The sequence below is a fragment of the Panicum hallii genome, chromosome 7 (genome assembly GCF_002211085.1).
Source record: "Panicum hallii strain FIL2 chromosome 7, PHallii_v3.1, whole genome shotgun sequence".
Taxonomy (NCBI): Eukaryota; Viridiplantae; Streptophyta; class Magnoliopsida; order Poales; family Poaceae; genus Panicum; species Panicum hallii.
Window position 1 is genome coordinate 9,032,795 of NC_038048.1, and position 19,932 is coordinate 9,052,726.

Consider the following 19,932-nt stretch of genomic DNA (forward strand, 5'->3'; position numbering starts at 1 on the left):
GTAGAAGGAAGATTTTGGGAGATTTCTTGATGGCAGGGCCGACATTATGCTAGAAATGGCGTGGTAAAGTTTCGGGGCAAACGGGGGATTTTTGGCGCATAAAATAATAGGCCGAACGGGGTTTTAGGGAAGGGATAAGGGTCTAAGGACCTATTCGTAATTACTGTTGGAAGGGGAGGGCTTGATTAGAATTTCTGGGAATACCTAGAGTACTCTGAAAAAAGGTCGGGGGTCTATCCGTAATTATTTTGTATAGGAGGGGGGTTCACTTCCTAAATAGAATGAGCAGGGGGTTTTATTTGGAAAAGGGATTAAAGGAAGGTGGGGCTCTTAAGGGGATAAGCAAAAAGGGGCAGGGGGTTCAGGGCAAATGTGCCCTTCTTCCTCCTCCCGTTACCAGGAACAGGGGAGGGGACAGGGGCCGGCGGCGCCACCAATCCCGGCGGCCCTAGGGCACGGCGGCGGCCGGGGGCAGGGCTACACGGAGAGGGGAGCGGGGGGAACTCATTCCCCTACTCACCATGGGTCGGGGCGGCGCGAGGCGGGCTGCCCACGAGGGCCAGGGGCGGCGGGCGGAGGGCCTGGCGGCGGTGGTGGAGCAAGGCCGGGGAAGGGCTAGGGGTTGCGGGGGAGTTTGTGGTGGTGGCGAGGCGCGTCGTGGGGGAGTATTTGTAGGCCGGCGAGGGCGGGAAGGAGGGGGCGCGGTGGAGGTTGGTGGCGGCCAGTAATGGCAGTGGGGCGGCGGTGGTACGGGGTTGCTGCTGCGCAGGCGGCCGGTGGCGCTGGTCGTCGCTGCGCAGGGCGGGGTGGTGGCGCGTAGCGGGGAGGGGCGACCTAGGGGCGTGCGGCGCAGGGGAAGGCGGCCCGTGGCGAGGCGACGCGCGGCGGCCGGCACTGCTCGGCGTCGCGGCACGCAGGGGCAGCGCGAGCGCCAAGACGGCAAGGGGGTACGGCGCGAGCAGAGGAGGGCCGGGTTAGGCAGCTCCTGTGGAGTCGTCAATGGGCGAGGGGGGGTGGTGGTGGCCGGCGTCGAGCTCAGCTCAGTGCCGTGCTGCGCATGCAGGGGAGCGAGGGGAGCAGGAAACAGGAACAGAGAAAGGAGAAAGGAGAAAGGAAAAGGGGACAGGGGGAAAAAGGAAAAGGGGGGACGTCGGCGGATTTTACGGCGGCGGTCGCGAGCGCGAGGTCGAGCACGCGGGGGGGAAAAATGCGTCGGCGGGATTCGCGGTGACGGTCGCAAGTGCGGGGTTGAGCACGCGGCACGTCGCGGGGGTCGAGGAAAAGAAAAAGGATGGCGGTCAAATTCGGATGTCAGGCGGCGAAAGGTCGAGAGATGTTTTGGGCGATTAGGAGTTCGGACGGTAAGGGTTTAGGAACGATCCGAGCTTGACGAAAGAATATTTCTAGCGAGCGATTTGTGCTGTAATTTAGATAAGGTAAAAACGCGGGCGTTACATCACTAGAGCCTGTGACTTGATTGCAGTGCGTGGCTTGAAGTCTATTGACAAAGCCCCCAGCTCCACTGCCCACTTGGATATGCGCCCCGTGGCATCTTGGTTATGAAGGATATCCGCCAGCGGGAAGTCCGTGATCACAGTGATCTTGTACTCGTCGAAGTAATGGCGTAGCTTTCTCGATGTGATCAAGATTGCATACAAAAGCTTTTGAACAGCAGGATACCGTACCTTGGATTCGGAGAGGACTTCGCTGATGAAGTAGACAGGCCTCTGCACTCCGAACGTATGGCCTTCTTCGCCTCGCTCGACTACAATAGCACTGCTGACAACATGAGTTGTTGCCGCGATGTAAAGTAGTAGATCCTCCCATGGCAACGGTGCTGTAAGGATTGGAGGTGACTAGAGATGATGTTTCAGATCCTGCAGGGCCCGCTCAGCCTCCTCCGTCCATTGGAACTTATCCTGGCGTTTCAGGAGCTTGAAGAAGGGTAGTCCTCTCTCCCCGAGTCAGGAGATGAACCTGTTCAGGGCCGCCAACCTGTTAACTTCTGCACATCCTTGATTGTGGCCGGAGCCTCCATATCAGTGATGGCCATGATCTTTACACGGTTGGCTTCGATGCCCCGATTGCTGATGATGAACCCGAGCAATTTCCCTGAAGGTACTCCAAAGACGCACTTGGTGGGATTGAGTTTCCACCGAAATCTGCGCAGACTGCTAAATGTTTCTTCCAAATCTGCGATCAAGTTATCAGAATCCCTAGTCTTGATGACCACGTCATCCACATAGGCCTCAACATTTCGGTGCAGCTGATCCGCGAAACACATCTGGATCGCACGCTGGTATGTTGCTCCTGCGTTTTTCAACCCGAAGGACATTGTTTTGTAGGCGTAAGTCCCGTATGGGGTGATGAAAGCAGTCTTGATTTGGTCCTCCTCCTTGAGCGCGATCTGATGATATCGTGAGTAACAATCAAGAAAACAAACAAGGACACAACCAGCCGTCGAGTCGACAACTTGGTCAATGCGCGGCAGCCCAAAATGATCTTTTGGGCAATTCTTGTTGAGATCAGTGTAGTCGACACACATTCTCCATTCATTGTTCTTTTCCTTTACAAGAACGGGATTCGCTACCCACTCTGGATGGATTACTTCTTTAAGGAATCCAGCCGCGAGAAGTTTAGCGATCTCCCGTTTAATGGCCTCACACTTGTCGTGGGCAAACCTCCGCAGGTGTTGCTTCTTAGGCGTAGCCTTCGGGTGTACATTCAAAGCATGCTCGATCAACTCCCTGGGCACCCCTGGCATATCCGCGGGTTTCCATGCGAATATGTCTCGGTTAGCCCGAAGAAAGCTGACGAGCGCGAGTTCCTATTTGTCACCCAAGCCCACACCGATGACGGCGGTCTTAGATGAATCTCCCTCCTGAAGCTGGATCGTCATGAGGGCCACATCGTCAGTCAACTGGATGCTCGACTTGTTGGCCTTTTTGGAAGGAATCTCCAGCCCGGTCTGGGAGAGCTGCTGCGCGGCTACGAGTACTTCTCCCGAAGCATCTGGCACGCGAGTAGTCGAAGCGTATTGGATCGCCTCCTGATTGCAGTCGTATGACTTCTTCAAGTCGCCATGGAGGGTGAGCACTCCACCGAGTCCTGGCATCTTAAGAAGCAGATAGACATAATGTGGCATTGCCATGAACTTGGCAAGTGCCGGACGACCCAGTATTGCATGGTAAGAAGAATCAAAAGTAGCCACTTCGAATTTGATGAACTCGGTACGATAATTCTCCCGCGTGCCGAAGGTGACTGGGAGGACCACCGTACCAAGCGGGTGCGCCGCATTACCTGGGATGATGCCGTAAAAGGGGGACTTGCTGGGAACCAACATATCCTTGAAATCCAGGCCCATTTTCTTCAAAGTGCTGACGAAGATGAGATTGAGCCCGCTCCCGCCATCGATGAGGACCTTGGTAAGCTTGACCTCCGCCACCACAGGATCCAGGACCAAGGGGAACTTGCCAGGCTCGGAAAAGCTCATCCACTGGTCATCACGAGAGAATGAGATGGGGACCTCCGACCAACGGAGTGGCCGTGGTACCGCCGGCTCGATGGACAAAATCTCCCGGAGGAGCAGCTTCTGATCCCGCCTGGAACAAAAATCCTCGTCTCCCCCGAAGATCATGTTGACAACCTTTGACGCGTCTTGAAACTTCGGGTTGCGCCCGTGATCCTCTTGATCATCATCCTTGGGTTCTTTGTCAGCAGGCCTCTTGTTCTTCTTTCCGCCACTGGAGTTGCTGAACGTCCTCCGAAGGTGGTAGCAGTCGATGGCGGCGTGGTTGGCACCCGGGTGCCACGGGCACTTCTTCTGCAGGAGCTTCTCGAACTCCTCCTGCGTTGTCGACTTCTTGCCCCGTGCAGGATGATCGATAGCCGCGATGACCTCATCTGGCTTTCATTTCTGGGGTGGCCCCAAAAAATCCCACTGGCCTTTGTCGCTGCGGTTGTCGTTTGGGCACCGCAGATTGCTATCTTGACGCCGCGGGAACCGCTCCCGCATCTTCTCCTCCTGCTCGGACCAATCGTGCATCATATCATGAAGGCCCGCAATAGTTTTCGGCCTGTTCCGCCCGAAATCCCTGTATATGCTCGGGTCGGTGATGCCGTTGTAGAAGCAATCGATGATATCGTCCTCCGAGATGTTCGCGATAGTGGCGCGAACGTCGAAGAAGCGACGCGTGTAGGACCGCAGGAGCTCATTACGTTCTTGATTGCACTGGGCAAGATCGTGTCGAGTACCTGCACGGGCAATCGCTCCCTGAAAATTATCGATGAAGACCTTCTTAAGTCGTTCCCAGGAGTTGATGGAGTTGCTGCCGAGGCTCTCCAGCCAAGTGAGCGGTGCAAGGTCCAAAGCCGTCGGGAAGTAGACAACTTTGGTGACGTTTGAGCCCCCTGCGACCTCAATGGCCGTGGAGTAGCAACGGAGCCACTGCTGGGGAGCCTGCTTGCCGTCGTACTTGGTGATACCCGATCGGCTTGAAGCCCTCTGGGTACTTGTAGCTGCTGAAACGAGCAGAGAAAGCAGGGAATCGATCACTACAGTCAGTACCTTCAGCTTCGACTTCTTCGCGGGTCTTGCGCCTGGAGGAGATCATGGTGCGCACGTCGTGACCTTCATTGATGTGCTGGCGCAGGTCCTCCGGAGGAGATCGTTGATTGGCCTGTCGCAGATGACCCCCTTGTGGTGGCTGTTGCCTCCCGACAGGGGCCTGGCTCCCACGTACGTTGTTGTTGCTGATCTGGTGTTGAGGACGGCCACCAGCCGTTCGACTGCGAGCCTGACTTCGACTCTCGTCCACGCGTTCTTCCCGGATGATGGACGCCGGATTGTGTTGATCTAGCTGGATCCAAGCCCTCTGCGCGTAGAGGAGCGCTTGACGTACCTCCGGATCGTGGCTGCGCTTGAGGATGGCCGTCACCCTGGCGATGTTGGCCACCGGAGTCCTGAAACCCCGCTAACTTATGGCAGCAAACTCAGGGTCGAGCTCGCGATGCATAGATCGCCTTCGCTCGTTAGCCCTCCTCCGCCGGATTGTGCGGGCCCTGTTCCTAGCCCTACGCGCCTCACGATCGGCGTCGTTCTCGTCACCGACGTTGGCCGTGATCTCATCTTCGGAGATTGCTTCAAAGTTGTCGATGGGTAAGTCCCCACCGTCCTCGCCTTCTTCGGCCATTAGCACCTAGCGGGAGGAAAGCTCATGAGAACTTTCGTCGATTAGTTCGGTCGACCCCTCCGCCGCGGTGGCCAATGGCATGCCCTCCTGGAAGGGCAATGGCTCGAGGTGAGCCACAAGGCGACCCTCTGCCTCGAGTAGATTGGAGAGCGTCATGCCCCTCCAATGCACAATGCGCCCCTTCGGCAAGGAGGTGATCACCAAATCACCGGGACCAGAACAACCCGAAGCCCCCCGACACGCGGTGGCTTCAGGATTTCCGTCCTGGAGCAGCAAGTCCAGATCCTTCTCTAACATGGAGAGGGATCCAGATACGTTGGCCTCCTGAAGATCAGTGGCCAATTTGCATGGACCGAGTTGAGTTCGACCATGCAGATCCCTAGATTGGAACAAGTCCAAACCAGGGGAAGTTGTCACAACACCAGAAGAAGTCGAGCTTGGAACAGATTCCATCTTGTTCTATGCTGCAGAAGTACGGAGCGGCAAGTTGTTGAGTTCGTCGATGAACTTGTCGAGGCCGCTGCGCAGATCCGCAGCGAATGTTTTTGGCATCATGTCGACGAGGAATCGCCGAAAGTTGCCTGCACCATCTGCGATGCAAACCCACGAGCCAAAGACGAATGTCGTGCCCTGAGAGGGAACTGACTTGATGAAGTTGAAAGATGCCATCAAGCTCGTCGGTGGATCTTCGACGCGCTCCCCTACCTAGCGCGCCAGCTGTCGGTGTTTAACCGGCTGCCCACTGAGGGATATACCCAAGGTGGTAAGTTTTGGGTGAGGAGACGCCGAGATCAGGAACTCGAAGTTGCAAGGAACACAAGACTTTTAGACAGGTTCGGGCCGCATGGAGCGTAACACCCTACGTCCTGTATGGTGGTTTGTATTCCCTTTGGTGTAGAATGACCTAATGATCTTCTGTCTTGAGGGGGGTCCCTGACCTCCCTTATATATCCGAGAGGTCAGAGTTACAAAGATGCTAACCAACCCCCGTCGAGGGATCATACCAGAGCATATCTCAAGTAGATCCTCTCCGTGTTGCTTAGCTCTATCTCCTATTTAAACTGGATAAACAAGAGATAAACAAAATAAATAAGAGATAAGACGGGCTTAATCTCTTAGACTACGTAATGTGCCCAGCCCGGTGGCCCCGGGTCTGACATGTAGGTCATGTAGGACCAGTTTCCCCTCGGCCAAACCCTCGCCGCTGGCGAGAACACGCTGGTCAGGCGCCATGGCCACCGTCTCGACCCGGCAAGAACCCAATTATAATCTTAGTTTACGTATTAGGGTCCCATGTGCAAGAACCCGAGGGCCTATCTGCAAGTTTCTTAATTAGTGTTAGCTGTCAATTTGTAAAATCCATAGGAATTCGTACAAAAATCTAAAAATTATGAAACCAGTTTTGTTGTACTCTAGAAGTTGAACTCGACTACTTTTGTTACTAAAGTTTGGCTTAAAACTAAATGTTTTTTGAGTTATTTTAAAGTTTAACAAAAGGGTAGTTTGAGCATAACTTTTACATGCTAACTCTATTGATGGTGATTTTTGGTGTGTAGTCTATTTAAAGTGAATACAAGCTTGTGTAAAAATTTCAGCACCACTACTGCACCCTAGCTTCAACTAAATTAATTTTGTACAAATCAAGCTTGAGAGGATTTAAATTTTATTCAAACATGTTCCTAAGCTTTCCATGCTTAGATCCTTTTACCATATGTTGATATGTTGATAGTTAGTTCCTAATAAATTTGTCAAGAATTTATAACACTATTTACCTAAGATTTGAATTTCAACCTAACATTTGAACTAAATTCAAATACCCTAATGTCTATTTTCAGAAAATTATGAAAAATTCATAAGAAGCTTATCCACTAGGAATAAGCTTTTCCACAAAAATTCAAGGCCATAGACTTTATGAATTTCAAACTAAAAATCAAACTTGTTAATCTAATTCAATTAATTCAACTAATTAAGGTAACTGGATTAAGGAGCCAATAATAGGTTTATGCTTAACCCTCTTGCTTTATGAGTTTGAGTGTATTAACCTGTTGGATTGCAACTTTATTGTGAAATAAAACTCTTAACTCGAGAACCATCTAATCAAATCATTGCATATCATGTATTAAGAGTTATTTATAACTATAGATATATACAAAATTTTGTTCTGGGTTTTTGTGAACAGGTTGCACTACTCAAGAGCAACACCTCAAAATATTTTCATAATTTTTCATGAATAAAAACTAGCATAAATGAATTTCCTACAATTTTCTACACATTTTTGAAGTTCACAGCTTTTGAATTGGGGGGGGGGGGCTCTGTAATTTTGCAGGGGTACCCTTGGAACTTTTCAAATCGTTTCAAACCCTTGGAACTTTTCAAATCATTTCAAATAGGCCCTTGGCCGGAGGAGGAAGAGAAACATAGGAAAGGCGGCCGTGTTCCGGTGGAGAGGTCCACCGGCGGTGAGGTCCGAGGGGAGGAGAAGTTCCAGGAGCTCACGGCAGTTCGGTTGGACCACTTGTTGAGGGTAGGGATGGTGGGGAAGGAGGGTCTCGACGGGAGCCTGAAGCGGCGGCGGAGGAGTCAATGGCCACAGCGGTGCTCCGGCGATCAACGTCGGTGAAGGACCTGCGCGTGAGCTTCAGTGAGAAATGGGGGATGTACTGATGCAGTCAAATGGGAACAAAAACCACGGGATAGGGACGACCGGCGGAGGCAGTGATGACGGCGGCGGAGGAAAACACCGGTGAACGTCGGGAAGGCGGTGTGGTGCACAATGGGACCGATTGAGGGGTCGTAGAGCTTCATGGGGTCAAAAGGAAGCTAGCTGAGGGGTTGTTGTGGTGCAGGGATGGCTAAGGTGGGCTGCCCACGGTGGCCAGTGGGTTGCCAGAGTGGAGGAAGGGGGCGGCGGTGGTGTTCGGGCTCGGGGTGCGCACGGCAAGGAAAAAGAGGTGGAAATGGGTTAAGTGTCATCTGCTGGTACTGCTGGGCAGAAGAGGGAGGGAAGAGGGGCAGACGCGAGCGCGGGACACGGCGGCGACAAGGTGGCAGCCGGCAGGAGCTCAGGTGGTCGTGGCGCGCGTGGAAAAGGACAGCAGGGGAGGGGAGCAGGGTCGGGGAAGGGAAAGGGCGACGCGTGGAGTACGCCTGAGCAAGAGGTGGCACCGAGGAGGAGCTAGAGCGGCAGTGAGCGACGCTGATAGCCGGCGGCAGAGGGGGAGCAGAGCAGAGCAGGGGCACCAGAGGAAGAAGAAGAGAGGGAGGGGGTCTGAGGGACTCGTTTGCAAATACAGAAAGTCCTGGGGGCGGTGGCGGCTGTGGCAGAACCGCCTGAATTATTCCGGCTCAAGTGCGCTTGTCATCGCTACCCAGGCGATATTAACTCAACGCACTTCAGACAGGACAATTCATTGGTCTGTCGGGTCTCCGCCCGATGCAACCACGGTTCAACAAGATCAAAGCAGGTTTACCTCGCACGAAGGTGAGTTTACAATTGCACACAACTCATCAACTTTTAAATCACAGGATATTACACATTATCACAAAATGTTCAGACTTAAGTAAACTTATACAAACATTGTTCAAATGACAAGCTAAACAGCTTGTCCAGGTTCACAGCGGAAGCAAAATTAACGCGCGACTACACTCATCGCTGAGGTGAACACCGCACTCAGCCCGAAGTATGGAGTCATTCAGGAGGGCCACTGCCAGCCGGGGACGGATCCCACTCCACGGGCCAGCCAAATGGAACAGAAGTTGGCCATGCAGGACTATCCATGGGGTTCTCGAGGGTTATACCTGAAAAATTCACTAGCAAGACTGAGTATACTAATACTCAGCAAGGCTTATCCGGAATTAGGGTATACTTTGCCCATAATTATACTCATGAAGGCTTGAAATGGCTCTGGGTTTAATTTCAGCTGAAAAGCAACAAAGAGTATGAACTAGCTTTCATATTTTAGCTTTCAGATTCTAGTTTTATTAACCATTCTAGGTAAGCACCTATTCTAGACAAACAATGTAGAGATTAATATCCATCCAAATTATTCCATAATGGTTACTGTTCTTACTCTATGTGGCAAAAGGAATAAGCAGTCTCAATCTCCGCGAGAAATGGACAATTCTGAATCAATTTTCCAAACTTGCAAACCTAACTCACACGTTTGGAACATCCAAAGATCATTCCGAAGCAACCGTTTTTCTTATTTTCCGGGTTATGGATCAGGGCCACCACAAGTGACTGTAGGACCGTACGCACATCCAATGTGCAGGGCGTATGTCTGTAGCGCAACTACATGATCGTACTCGTGTCTGCTATGCAGAACATACTCCCACACATTGGTGCGTGTCTACAACAGAAACCAAATAATCGAGTGGTGGAGACATGTCCATTTGCCGGGCTAATCAGGTACTAGGCTTACCGCTTTACCATATTTCGTGGCATGTGGCTAGTACTTTCAAATGCTTAGCCACCACTACCACACATTGTGACCTTATCAACTTTTATCAACACAGACGGGATAACCTTGCGAGTCATGATATTGCACATGACCCCGTCCATGATCCTTATAGTGACTGCAGAATAGTAAACATTCAACTCCTATATCGCGCGAGTGATAGAAAATCACCCGACTTCTACCGGTCCTATTAGCAAAGCATTTATGCGATAAGGACTCACGAGCAATACATTGGTTCCTAGTATTAATGCATCTAGGGTTCCATTTCAACTCCTAGACTTAATGCAAGATATAATATATACATATAAAATTGTAGTAAATTGAAATACTGGGTTATGCACTGGGGCTTGCCTTCTTGAGTTGGGCTAGGGTCAGTGGTGTCAGAGACTTCCGAACTTTGGTTCGGGGCTTCAGTTATAGTCTTGACGACGTTTACCGGGTTTATAGAAAACCCTTGATCTTGTTCGAGGACTAGCTCGTAATCTCCGTCGTCGAGTGTCATTGACTCTACATGATATGCAATGATTTAAGTGAGATGGTTCTTGAGTTAAGGATTTTACTTCACGATAAAGTTGCAATCCAAGAAATTAACAAACATAAACTTATGAAACAAGGGGGTTGGATCCAATTCTACTATTTGTGTCCTAATTTGATTATCATATTAACTAAATTACTTTGAAGTAATTTGACTACTTTGATTTTTATTTTAAAAACCATAAAGGTTCTGACCCTGGATTTTTATGGGTAAGCTTATTCCTAGTGGATAGGCTTACTATGAATTTTTCATAATTTTCTGAAAATAGAAACTAGGGTATTTGAATTTAGTTTAAATGTTAGGTTTAATTTCAAATCTTAGGTAAACAGTATTATAAATTCTTGACAAATTAATTGGGGATTAACTATCAATATATTAACATATGGTAAAAATATCTAAGGATGAAAAGCTTAGGATCATATTTGAATAAATTTAAATCCTCTCAAGTTTGATTTGCACAAAGTTAAATTCACTGAGGCTAGAGTGCAATATTGGTGCTGAAATTTTTACACAAACTTGTATTCACTTTAAACAGACTACCCATTAAAAATAACTGGTAACAAAGTTATCATGCAAAAGTTATCTACAATACACTCTTTTGCTTGACTTCAACATAACTTAGCAAGCATTGGGTTTCATATCACACTCTATTAAACAAAGTTGTAGAGTTTAACTTCAGGAGCATAACAAAATTGGTTTGACTATTTTTGGATTTTTCTAAAATTTCCTATGGATTTTACAATTTGACAGCCTTTATAAACAAGAATTGAAAGAGGAGTCTACAGAGAGACCCTCGGGTTTAAGCATAAGGGTCCCTAAAATAGAAATCTAAATTGCAAATGGGTCCCTGCCAGCCCATGATGGCGGCCGGCGGGTCTGACCGGTGTGTTCTCGCCGGCGGCGAGGTCTTTGGCGAGGAGGAACAAGTCCTACACGGCCTACAGGACATGCTGTTCTCGATGGTGGGTGATGTGCACCAGGAAAAGCAGTGGAGCCTGGCCGGCGGGAAGGAGTGGCGGCGTGCTCATGTTCCCAGTGAGGGGCCAGTGAACGTAGATGGATGGGGCGTGCATGAGCACCGTGGAGGTGTGGGGGTGCGATTGCGGTACCTAATTTGGCCGGAGGTGGGGCGAAAGGGGGTCGTCGACGGTGAGGCGGCTCGGGTTTTCACCGGTGGCGATGGCGGCATGGTGTTCTGCTGGCTGGGGTGTCGGAGGGCAGTGAAGGAGTAGCTGGATTGCTTCTGCGGAATGATGTAGTGATGCTGGTGCCCTTGTTTGGGACTGAGGGGCGGTGTAGCGTCGAGTCGACGGTGAGGCCGAGCGGCGGTGGAGCTTGAGCTCACCGGCGCTGCGGGAGACGATGCTCGGATGCGGGAAAGGGAAATTGGGTGGGTCAGTGAGCTGCAGGGAGTTACGGCGGTGCTCTAGGAGCACTGGATCGCGGCTGGGAGGCGGCGTGGGTGGCTGACAACGGCGAGCCGAGGCAGCAGCGGTGCTCCGGTGGGGTGTGGTGGTCTCGAAAAGGAAATTCCGTGGAAATGCACTTGTGTGAGCGCAAGAAGAAGTCCGTGGGAAGCTCCAGGACGTGCTTAAGGCCTAGAAGAAGGTGTGGTCGCGTGGGAGTAGGAGCTGGTGGCCGGCGAGAGTCGTGGCGGCTCGGGCGACGGCGGCGCGACGTGGAGAGGCAGGAGCAGGCCAGCTCGAGGCCGGGAAGGCGGCGGGCAAGGCGTAGGAGGGCACATGGCACAGCTCAGAGCGGCGCGGGGGCGGTGGGTTCGCGGCACATGGTCGGCGAAGCGGTGGCGGTGCGTCGGGCAGAGAAACAGAGGAGAAGGAGTGGATGTAGACGAAGGAGGGGCTATTTGCAATTTCCCGAAAGTGTAGGGACTCCACTGTAAAGAATAGATAACTTTCAAACCATAGCTCAAATGAACAAGTGCCCAAAATCAAAAGTGTAGGGTTTAGCAAGGTCTACAACTTTGCTTTAAGGTTCAATAGCAAAAGAACTAAGGATTGGTAACTAACATAAAACTTGGCAAAGTTTTAAACTTTAATTAAATCCTATTTAAAAACTACACTACACTTACATCCTATGTGTAGTTTCATCTATATTTATAATTTAAAAGCAAGTTCTTGACTTTTGCAAAACAACCTTCATATATTTGGATTCTACCTCCCACTCTCACCCATTAAACACTAAAGGACCTATATTTTTTAGAATTACATAAATGTCCTTTTTCCTTTTGCATTAAAATTTGAACACACATACACAAGATCAAATATGCACATTTTATACTAAAATTTAGTGTGTTTATAATCCTAATACCGGAAAAGAATGGAATCGGGCGATTAGATTTGGGAGTTGGCTTGAAGGAAGTCTGGAAAATTTCGTTGAAGATAGGATTCAGTTTGCCAAGTTGCTTCTTCTTCAGTATGATGGTCCCACTGAATTTTGAATATCTTGATAGTTTCTCTTCTAGTGCTTCTCTCTTTAGTGTCTAGCACTCTGATTGGATGTTCTATATAGGTTAGGTCAGATTCGATTTCAATAGCTTGAGGATCGATGATCTCGGTAGGAGCTTTGACACATTTCCTAAGTTGAGTTACAAGGAAGATGTCATGGATGGCCGTTAACTGAGGAGGAAGTTGAAGACGGTAAGCTACGGGTCCATAGATTTCAAGGATTTCAAAGGGTCCGATGTATCGAGGAGCAAGTTTTCCTTTTACGCCGAACCGTTGAATACCTTGAGTAGGAGATACTCGAAGATATACGAAGTCTCCGACTTGAAACTATAATGGTCTTCTTCGTATGTCAGCGTAGCTTTTCTATCAAGATTGGGCTGCCTTTAAATTATTCTGAATAGTCTTCACCTTTTCCTCTGCTTCAGTGACAAGGTCCGGTCCAAAGATTTTACGTTCGCCGGTTTGTGACCAACTTATAGGAGTTCAGCATCGGCGACCGTACAATGCTTCGAACGGGGCCATCTTGAGACTGGTTTGACAGCTGTTGTTGTGAGAAAATTCTGCCAATGATAAGCATTTGTCCTAATTCTTGTCATACTGAAGTACATTGGCTCTAAGCATATCCTCTAGAATCTGATTTACCCTTTCAGTTTGTCCGTCTGTATGAGGGTAATATGCGGAGCTTCAGATTAACTTAGTTCCAAGAGCATAGTGAAGTTGCTCCCAGAACTGAGCGATGAATTGTGCTCCATGATCAGAAATGATTATCTTGGGCACTCCATGAAGATGAACGATTTGATCCAGAAAGATCTCGGCATACTTTGTGGTGTTGTAGGCGGTATGCACAGGAAGGAAATGGGCAGTCTTGGTTAACCGATCAATGATTACCCAAATAGACTCATGTCTTTGGGAGGTGTTGGGTAAGCCAACGATAAAGTCCATGCTGATATCCTGTAACATTCACGTATTTAGAATTTTAAACACTAGATCTTAGTGTTAAGTGTGCATGTTTGATCTTGTGTATGTGTGTTCAAATTGAAGTGCAAAGGGAAAAAGGGTGTTTATGTAATTTTAGAAAAAAAAATGTGGGCCCTTTAGTGCTAATTGGGTAAGAATGGGAGGTAGAATCAAAACCTAGGAAGAATGTGACACTAGGTGTCAAATTTGTATCACCATAGGAAAGAAATTACAATAGATATGTAAATTCTAGGACATTTGGGTCTTTATGTGAAAACAGGGACCTAGATGTGATTAATGCAAAAGTATGGGTCCTTTTATGCAAAATAATTAAAGTATAAAAGTCATTCTGAAAGTTTACTTAGGATCAAAATGTAAGAATGCAAGTCATCATGACATTGCACGAAAACTTGCAATTATGTCCAAAACTACACGAAATCTACCTCAGTAAGGACAAAAATTTACTTAAATACAACTATTGTTCAAAACATAAAATTAAAGCCGTGTACTTTGGGTTTCTGAACTTTAACCCTAAAGCAATGTTGTAGGGTTTGAAAAACTCTCCAACTTCTATTTTGGGCATTTCCTCATTAGGGTTTTAGATCAATGGGGAATTTTACTTTACCGAGAGGTCCCTAGATTTTTTTTGGTTTTGCACATGAGTCCCTCAGACCCCTCCATCCTTTCTTCTTCCTCTGGCACCCCTCTGCTCCCCTGCTCCTCACTGCCGCCGGTGCAGAGCGCCTCCCCACCGCCGCTGTCCAGGCCGCTGCTGCTCCACCTCCTGCTGCCACCCTCCCCACATGTCACCAGGACGTCGGCCGCCGCCCTAGCCCTCCCCTGCTGTCCTATTTCGCGCGCGCCACGACCACCCGAGCCTCCGCCGGCTGCCACCTCATCGCCGCCATGTTCTGTGCCCGTGTCTACTTCTCTTCCCTCCCTCTTATGCCCAGCAGTACCAGTAGACAGCACTAGACTCATTTGCACCTCTTTTTCCCCTTGCCGTGCACACCCGAGCCCGATCACCACCGCCGCCCCGCTCCTCCATTCCGGTGAACCACTAGCCACCGTGGGCAGCCACTGTCGACCACCCATTGTCTCCACCAACCCCCTAGCAAGCTTCCCCAGCCCCTGCTCAAGCTCACCAGCCCTTAAACACCATCGGATTCTGTGGCAGAACCAACTTGAATTACGCCGGCTCAAGTACGCGAGTCCACTCTTAACAGCTACAACGTGCTTCAAACGGTATAATCCCTTGGCCTGTCGGGTAACGTCCTGATAAACCACCAAAGACAGGATCAAACAAGGTACCTCGCATGAAGGCGAGTTCAGAGATACAAATGCCATCACATTTTACATCACAGGTAGGTATATTACACAAGTGTTCAATAGTAACATCAGTTCCCAACGGATGGGAATTATTACAAAACAGTTTAAGTTTCAAGTCATGGCAGCAGAGTTTAAAACACGGACACTGTACACGCCGTCAGTACGGATATCATGCTAGCCCGGGCATGATATCACTCGAAGGGATCTGTGTTGGCCGGGGACAGGTCCCATTCCACGGACCAACCACCAGGCAGAGGGTAAGGCCATGGCATAGGTGGAGCAGGGTCGTCAGGGGGATTACCTGAACAAAAAGTCATAATGCAAGATTGAGTATTCTAATACTCAGCAAGGCTTACCCGTTCATGGTATACATAGCCATGGAATTAGACTCATGACGGCTTTTCGGGTTTTGGTAAAGTTTTCAGCTGAAAAGCAACAAAGAGTAGATCCTTAATTTCAACTTTTAGCTTTCAAATTCAAATTCTATATGATTATTCATTCTAGATAAGCTCCTATAACTATTCAAGCATGGTAAAATCTTTAGCCAAACATCCTCTTTGATCTTCACCAAGTTGCTCTTGTTACTCTATATGGTAAAGGGATTAAGCAGTCTCAATCTCCGTGAGAAACGGACAATTCCTGAATCGAATTTCAACCTTGCAAGGATAAACCTAACTCACACGCTTGGAACATCCAGAGATCGTTCCGAAGCAACCGTTTGCCTTTCATTCCGACTCGTCGATCAAATCCACCACAAGCGACTGCAGGACCATACGCACATCCAATGTGCAGGACGTACGTCTGTAGAGCGACTACACGACCGTACTCCTGGTTGTCCTGCAACACGTATTCCCACACGTCGAAGCGAGTAACCGGAAGAACCAAATACGAGTGGTGGGAGGTATGTCCACTCCTCGGGCCCATTGGTTACTAGGCTTACCGCTTACCATATTTCACGGCATGTGGCTAGTACTTTCAAACGCTTAACCACCGCTACCACACACTGCGACCTTATCAAATTCATCAACACAAATAGGGTATCATCTCAATCATGATACCTCACATAAATCCCGTCCGTCATCCTTATAGTGATTACGAGAATGTAAACATTACAACTCCTATATCGCGCGAGTGACAGGAAATCACCCGACTTCTACCGGTCCTATTAGCAGAGCGGCTATTCGAACTCAAGTGCAAGTATACAATACATTGGTTCCTAGGAAAATGTAACTAGGGTTTCTCATACAATTCGTATGAACGTAATGCACAGATAGATATAAATAATATAGGTTGCAGTGTAAATAAAGTAAGGTTATGCCCGGGGCTTGCCTTCTTGCGTGGGGTTGGGGGTAGTAGTGTCAAGATTTTCCGAATGTTGGTTCGGAACTTCAGTTAGATCTTCGACGGCGTTCCCGGGGTCTTCAGTTGATTCCACCCCTTGTTCCGGGATTAGTTCGTAGTCACCATCGGCGAGAGTCGTTGAGTCTACATAATATGCAAAGATGTAATTTAAGGGATGCATACTCTTTTATTTTGTTTCACGATAAAGTTGCAATCCAAAAAAACATAACTTATTTATTGAACATATCTTTTATTTTCCTACTGGGCAGTCATTTATCGAGTATTCACTATTCTACTTAGTTACATTAAGTAACAGGGTCGATTACCTTAAACATTTAACTAATGGCATTAGGTAGCAGGTTGAGTTAGCTTTAAACATTTAAACTAATTATAATTACTAACTTCATTTATTTGCTTAACTAATTATTTATACTAACCCTAGGTTATTACTTAACCATTGACTTATTTTATCTAGATAAGGGCATAATCTTTATCATAGCATGTTTTATTTGTTTTGGTGGTTTCACACCTGATCCTAGGGTGAGAATTTAGTGACAGATTACACCACTCAACAACAGTACCTCAAAAATATTTTCATGATTTTTGAACATTTAAAACCACAGATATTAAATATACAAGATTAAATAGGTATTATCCATAATTAAACTTATATATTATGGAAATGTTACACAAACAGTAGGCTAATTATTTTTCCTAAGCACTACCTGTCAAAGCAAGATTAACACAATTGGTTTCACATTTTTATCATTTTTCTATTAATTACTATGCATTTCCTAAGCCTACAACTAATTAAACTTAGCATTTAAATTAGAGCACAAAATACTCAGAAACTGAAAGTCAACCTATAAGGAAAGTTGTAGATCTTAAAAAGAGGATTCCAACAAATTTTAGTTTGCATTTTTGTGATTTTTCTTGATTTGATATGGAATTTCAAAATGGACAGCACAATTAACATCAAGGGGTCCCTAAGGCACTATTCACATGAGTCTTAAACCTTGCAGATAACCCCCTGGATTTTCAATTCTTCTAAACCCAAGGTCCTTGGCCAGAGACAGAAGGGGAGCAGAGGTTGGACGGCCGTGTTCCGGCGAGGAGGGTCACCGGCGGCGAGGTCCGAGGGGAGGGAAAGTCTCAGGGGCTCACGGCGGTTCGATTGCACCACGTGTCGAGGGTTGAGGTGGTCAGGAAAAGGGATCTTGACGAGAGTCCGAGGTGGTGGCGGAGGGGTCACTGACGACGGCGATGCTCCGGCGGCCAACACCGGCGATGATCCTGCGCGCAAGCATCAGTGACTTGTGGGGAAGATATTGGCGCCGTCAATTGGGAACACAAGCTTCGGATTAGGGCTACCGACGGAGACAGTGGCAAAGGCGGCGGAGGTAAACGCCGGCGAGCGTCGGGGAGTCGATGCAGTGCACTAGGGAACCAACGGAGGGGTCGTAGAGCTTCACGGGGTCGATGTGGTGCTAGCTGAGGGGTTGTGGTGGCACGGGAGGGCTCGGAGTGAGCTGCCCACGGTGAACCGAAGGTGGCGGCGGAACTCAAGCTAACCGGAGCTGTGGAAGATGAAGCTCGGGTGCGAGAGGGTAAAATTGATCGGGCTGGAGAGCACCAGTGGGTCACGACGGTGCTCGAGCAGCTCTGGATTAGGGTTTAGAGGGAGCGAGGGCGGCTGGCGACGATGGACAGTAGGGGTGGCAGAGGTTCGGCGAGGAAGTTGAGCTCGGGAAAGGAAATGCTGGGAAAATCAAGTGCGGCAACGAGTAAACAGGGTCACAGAGTGGTCATGGAGCGCATCTTAAGGCCGGAAGCGATGCTACAGTGCAAGCAGGAGCTGTCAATGGCGGCGAGGGCGTGGCGGCCGGTGGACGGCTCGGGAATGCGTGGCGCGCACGCGGGAAGGCAGCAGGAGAGGAGAACAGGGCCGGAAGAGGGAGAGAATGACGCGTGGAGGTCATCCCAGCAGGAGGTGGTGCGGCGGCGATGGCAGAGCGGCGGCCAGGGGCGAAGCACTGCCGGTGGCAGGGGGAGGCAGAGCAGAGCACGTACTCGGGGAAGAAGAAGAGAGGGAAGGGTCCGGGGGACTGGTTTGGAATTTTCAAGAATTTCAGGGACCTCTCGGGAAACCAAAATTTTCCACTGATCTACAGATCTAATGAGGAAATGCCGAAATGAAAGTTGTAGAGTTTTTCAAGCTCTACAATCTTGCTTTAAGGTTCAAGTTCAAAAAGCCAAAGTTTACAGCTTTATATATTAAATTTTTGAGTAAAGGTAGAATTTGAATTCTTTTGTCCTTACCAAAGTAGAGTTGATGAAATTTTGGATATGTTTACAAGTTTTCATGGGATGCCATGATGACTTGTATTCTTACATGTTAGCCCTTAAGTAAACATGAAAGTTACTTTTACACTTCAACTATTTTACATAAAAGGACCCATGATTTTTGTTTTAATCACACATAGGTCCCTATTTTTACTTAAAGGCTTATTTTCCTTAGGATTTAACCTATCTTTTACACTTTCTTTCCTATGGTAATATAAATTTGACACCTAGTATTATATTTATCCTAGGTTTTAATGCTATCTCCCATTTCACCCAATTAACACTTAAGAACCTATATTTTGCAGAATTACAACTATACCCCTATTCCTTTGTACTACACATATGCACCACAGCAAGCATACACCTTGCACAGTAAAACCTAGTGTCTATATTTCTAATTATCTGAATGTTACAAATTTCGGCCGGAGCACCCCTACCAATGACCACCGCCCGCCGCCGCCCTCTGCTCACCGTGGAGCACCCCTCTACGACCCTCCTCGACTCCAATTGGCCCCACACCGAGCTTCCCCACACCGCCCTGAAGCTTCCCGACCCCTTCCTCACCGCCCACGACCACCGGAGCGCCGCCTCTGCTGTTCACCTCCGCCACCGGCCGCCTGCTCTCGTCGCGCCGCCGCTAAAGGCCATCCCACCCCGATCCCGAGCGTCTACACGTGCACACAGACGTGGTGATGCTCCCACGCCCATCCACCCTCGCCGCCGGCGATCGCCGTCGCCGGATTTGGCCGGTCAACCCCGCGCCTCCCTCTCTGACCACGGCCAAGGGCCTCGGGTTGGAAGATACAAAAGCCTAGGGGGCTGTCTGCAAAGCTTATGACTCATATGAATAGTGCTATAGGGACCCCCCTGTGTTATTTTTGCTGTAGAATTTGAAATTCCATAGCAATTCAAGGAAAACTCATAAAAATGCAAACTAAAATTTGTTGGATTCCTTATTCTAAGATCTACAACTTTCCTTACAGGTTAAATTTCAATTTCTAAGTAGTTTCGACTCTAATTTAAATGTTAATTTTAAAAAGTTGTAGACTAAGAAAAGGCTTAGTAAATAGGAGAAAAATGGTAAAAATGTAAAACCAAATGAGTTAGTTGTGCTTTGACATGTAGTACTTATTAAAAATAATTGACCTACTGTTTGCATAATATTTTAGAATGAATGAGTTTAATCATGGATAATGTCTATTTAACCCTGGGTATTTAATATCTGCAGTTCTAGATGTTTAAAAATTATGAAAATATTTTGAGATGTTGAACTTGAGTAGTGTGACCTATGTACAAAAATCTAGAGTAAAATC